This window comes from Myotis myotis, unplaced genomic scaffold (genome assembly GCF_014108235.1).
Source record: "Myotis myotis isolate mMyoMyo1 unplaced genomic scaffold, mMyoMyo1.p scaffold_m19_p_10, whole genome shotgun sequence".
NCBI lineage: Eukaryota > Metazoa > Chordata > Mammalia > Chiroptera > Vespertilionidae > Myotis > Myotis myotis.
This window is the reverse complement of record NW_023416314.1, coordinates 11,803,353-11,808,462: the sequence shown is the minus strand read 5'-3', so window position 1 is coordinate 11,808,462 and position 5,110 is coordinate 11,803,353.

Genomic DNA, 5,110 nt, shown 5'->3' with positions numbered 1-5,110 from the left:
CGCCTGGACCCCGCCCTCTCCGGAGGGGGAGGCGGGGCGGCCGGGCCGGGGCCGGGGCCAGGGGCGGGGGCAGGGCGGGGCGGGACCGCGCCGGGGCGGGGCACGAACGGGCCGGGCGGGCTCCCGCCCCGATTTGGGGAAATCACTCTCCCGCAGCGCTCACTGGACGCCGATAGGAAACTGGGTGTGGTGAAGGGACGTGACAGAAGCTACAGCCAATGGGGATGGAGCAAGGTGTTAATTCCAGCCAATGAAAAGTGAGGATCATTGTCTTCCACGCGTCAGGGCGGGCTTGGCAGAGTCCCGCAGTGATTTTTGAAGTCAGGAGGCCGGAACCTGGGTCGCCGCCGTTGCTGCTTCTTTAATAGGTTCGGCCAGGCCTGCGGCCTCCGTTGCTGCCCGGGTTTCTGAAGGTTCTGGGTGCGGCTTCCTGCTCCCTAGTCCTGCCGAGCGTCCCTCCGAGGCGTCCTGAGGGGAAGGAGTTGGAGAGCGCGATCCAAGTAAATCTTCAGAGCAAGTTCTGGATGCATCCAGAAGGGCCTTGCCCGTCGCTCCTGCTGCCGGCATCTTTTCCTCACCGCGTTCCGTGCCCCAGGAGAGTGAGAAAAGTGGCAGGAATCATCTCCATATGCACTGGGGCCCTCCAACCCGGCAAAGGAGAGGCGGAAGAAAAGTGAAACATGGCCCTCTGGTTTGGCTCAGTGGATAGAGCATCCGCCTGCGGACTGAAGGGTCCCAGGTTCGATTCCGGTCAAGGGCATGTACCTTGGTTGCGGGCACATCCCCAGTAGCGGGTGTGCAGGAGGCAGCTGATCGATGTTTCTCTCTCATGGATGTTTCTAACTCTCTATCCCTCTCCCTTCCTCTCTGCAAAAAATCAATCTACATATATAAAAGCCTAAGTGACTGGCTGGTAGCTATGATGTGCACTGACCACCAGGGGGCAGACGCTCAACACAGGAGAAGAAACCACAAGCATGGAAACAAGGAACAGACTGATGAATCTCAGAGGGAAGGGAGGAAGGGGGAAAGAGATTAACCAAAGATCCTATATGCGCATTAGAGGCCTGGTGCATGGATTTGTGCACCAGTGGGGTCCCTCGGCGGGGATTGGGCAGAAACTGGCTCTCCAACATCCCCCGAGGGGGTCCCGGATTGTGAGAGGGTGCAGGCCAGGCCAAAGGACTCCACAAATGCACGAATCTGTGCCCGGGGCCTCTAGTAAAATATATTAAAAAAAGAAAAGTGAAACATGGAGTTACTCAAAAAAGACCCCATTCTTCTCCATCTCCCTCTGATTGTAAATCACAACAATCTTAAAGTGGTCTCAGCTTGTCTGGTCGGAGAGCTACATCAACAACGCACACTTACATTCTGGTGAGGTCTTACTGCTTTCTCATGCCTTTCTTAAGACGGGAAAATAGTGGATTCAAAGTTTATCTTTTAAAACAGTTTTAAAGTACTTTTTGCCAAAATAGAATTTTCAACAATTCCACATGTTTTGTTTTCATGCCCACATCTAAACGTGTACTATCGTTATTATCCTTTCTGTCTTGTTTTGGAGGAAGAGGATATGTTTAATCTTTTGCCACCTATGTGTTTGGACTTTTTTTCATAGATTTAAACCTCAAGTCTTCCCCTTTCCAATAGTTTCTACTCCTTAGCCTATAAACATGCTCAAGTATCCACAATCCTAAAGCCAAGCAAAATATATCTCCATTATGCCTCTCAATTTTTTTTATAAATATATTTCTTTATTGATTTCAGAGAGAGAGGGAGAGAGAGAGATTGAAACATCAATGATGAGAGAATCATGGATCGGCTGCCTCCCGTACACTCCCCACTTGGATGGAGCCTGCAACCCTGGCATGTGCCCTGACCGGGAATCGAACCGTGACCTCCTGGTTCATAGGGTGACACAACCCGTTGAGCCACGCCAGCTAGGCAATTATGCCTCTCCTTTAGATTTTTGCCTCCTACATTATTCTTTTTCAAACATTAGGAAAGAGCCATTCTCATTTCTCAGCCACCAGTTTGTCTTCAGCAACTCTATGTCTGATACACCCTGAAATTGCTTTTGATAAGGATGTTAGTAGCTTTGCAACATGCTACATGGCCCCGTTGTGTCCTCCCACCCACCAATCTCTCTAGTTATTCTTCTTCTTGACCTCCTGGTAACTCTTGTTGATTACATTCTGTTGCAAAAAGCTAAGTGGCTGGCCCTGACTAGTTTGGCTCAGTGGATAGAGCGTCAGCCTGCAGACTGAAAGGTCCCAGGTTCGATTCCAGTCAAGGGCATGTACCTTGGTTGCAGGCACATCCCCAGTGGGAGGTTTGCAGGAGTCAGCTGATTGATGTTTCTCTCTCATTGATGTTTCTGACTCTATCTCTCTCCCTCCCTCTCAGTAAGAAATCAATAAAATATATTAAAAAAAAAAAAAAAAGCTAAATGGTTGACTCAACTCTCTACCAGTTCTTGTAGTCCTCCAGTTAGGGATGGCCAACTGGAAGAGTTGGACCAATGAGACATTAGTAGGGCTGCTGGCAACATTTTTTTTGCTTTTCTGATAAGAGACTGGCACCCTTACTACCCTTCACCCTTTCTCTTTTCCTTTTCCTTCTACCTGGAAAGGGTAACAACCACCTTCTGACCGTAAAGATGAGAGCTAGATGCTAAAGATGGTGGTAGGAGAGCGGGGAAGAGCTTAAGTCCCTCATGGACTTGCTGATCTTTTGTACCAGCCCTGGACATCTTGCTGTTTGTGACAAATAATTCAGTACCTGTTGAAACTACTGGTGGTTGGGTTTCCTATAAGTACAACCTGAAAACTCTTATTTCTTGGCTTCTATAAAAACCTCTCCTAACATGGAACAGAGTGCAGAATCTCAAAGGGAGGGTGGGGGAGGGTTAGTGGGTGGGAGGTGATCAACCAAAGACCTTGTATGCATATATGCATAACCCATGGACACAGACAATAGGGTGCTGAAGGCCTGGGGGAGAGGGGCGCAGGATGGGCTGAAGGGGGTCAATGGGGGAAAAAGGGGACATATGTATACTTTCAACAATAAAGAATTATTAAAAAATAAAAACCTTCTCTCCTAGTTTCTTGTTCTTTTTAAACTTCTTCACTGACTTCTCTTTCTGTGACCCATTTCTTATACTACATATATTGAAGTTCCTAAGAGATCTGTATTTCCTCTCTTTATCCTCTTCCCTTTTGCCCCATTCACTTTGAGCTGTTTATGGCGACTTCATCTGCTTAAGTGACTTTGGTTACCCCCTTACCCAAACCATAGGATCTTCTGCCAACCTTAGCTCTGCCTTCAGACCCACATTTCCAACTATCTCTCCTCTTAGGTGTTGGATACACATTTTAGACTCCACGCATTTGTATTGGTTAGGTTTCTTTGAAACAAACTCCATTTAGGGGGATGTAAAAAGCTGAGTGAACTTATAAGGACACAGTGAAAGTTTTGCAGAATCCACAGGAAGGAGTGCAGCTGGTATTGGAAAGGGATTAGACCCAGAAAAGGGAAAGCTGTAAGGAACCCAATGAGCATATCTCTCTGTCTCTCTCATATTTACTTCCTTGGAACATGTGCTCAATTCTTATTTCTCTGTGAACCAGTGTCCTCTGTTGTTTAGTCTATATAAAAGACTGAAGTTGCTGTAGTTTTCCTGTTAGATATCTAGATACATCTGGAGACTGATTTCCATTTCTCTGTAGAGACAATCTAGTTGATCCAGTTTGGAACAGGTGTTCATACCAAAGAGAGATGGCCAGTGGGATAGGAACAAATAGCAGGCCAATCCCTTTGGATGAGGTAGATGGGTTATTAGCAGTCTTGGAGAAAAGGTAGGTCAATGCCTTCCCTTTGTGTCTAAAATATCTACACTAATAAAAGAGAAATATGTAAATTGGTCATCACTCCGCTATACCCACCAGCCAATCAGGATGAGTATGCAAATTAACCAAAAAAAAGATGGTGGGTTAATTTGCATATGCAGGTGCGGAGCGAAAACTGAAGAGGCTTGGCTTCTCCTCTGTGGCTGGAGCAGAGAAGCCTAGCCTCGCTGCGGCGGCAGCAGAGAAGCCTAGCCTTGAGCTTGGCTTCTCCACTGCGGCCGGACCAAAGGCCTGGGTCCCAGGTACCGGAGGAAAACCGGTGCTGGCAGCCAGGGGAAGGAAGGCCTATTGCACAAATCTTCATGCAACGGGCCTCTAGTATTCTCTATAATGTCCCAAAAGTGGACTCAGTAGCTTTCTTGCCATGTTTTCTTTTCCTATATATTTACAGGTTGGTTAATGGCTTTAGTATCTATTGTAGCTCCCTAGACAAGTGATTGCTTGTGGTGTTGAATTTGGAGGCTGGGGGCGTTTGTGGTGTGTATCCATCTTGGACTCCACCCTCTCTTTGTGCATATTCAGCCAATCATTAAATCCTGTTGCTTTTACCTCATCAATATCTTTCATATTTAGAATGCTCCTGAATGCCCACTATCACTGTCTTTGTTCAGTTTCATTACTTTAGACCATACTATTACTTTGGTACAGTACCAGACACAGCCTTGGTCTGTGTGGTTCAGTTGGTTGGCACACCATCCTATACACCAAAATGTGGCAGGTTCGATTCCTGGTCAGGGTGCATACCCAGGTGCAGGTCCGATCCCTGGTAAGGGCACATATGGGAGACAGTCAATTGATGTTTCTCTCTTGCATAGATGTTTCTCTCTCTCTCTCTCCCTCTCTCCCCCTTCCTCTCTCTCAAATCAATTTTTTAAAAAGTGCCAGTGGCTTAAAATACAGTTAGCCTTTTTGTCTATATGGGTTTCATAACCACAGATTCAACCCACCTTGGATCGAAATTATTCAGATTTTAAAAAGTTACCTTATGGCTGGTATGTACCATGTAGTTAGACCTAGGATGGTTGCATCTGTACTGAACATGCACAGACTTGATCTTCCTTGTCATTGTTCCCTAAATGCTACAGTATAACAACTATTTACATAGCATTTACATTGTATTATGTATTATGAGTAATCTAGAGATTATTTAAAGTATATGGGAGGATGTGTGTGTGGGGGGGGGGTGGGAGGGGTGGGGATGG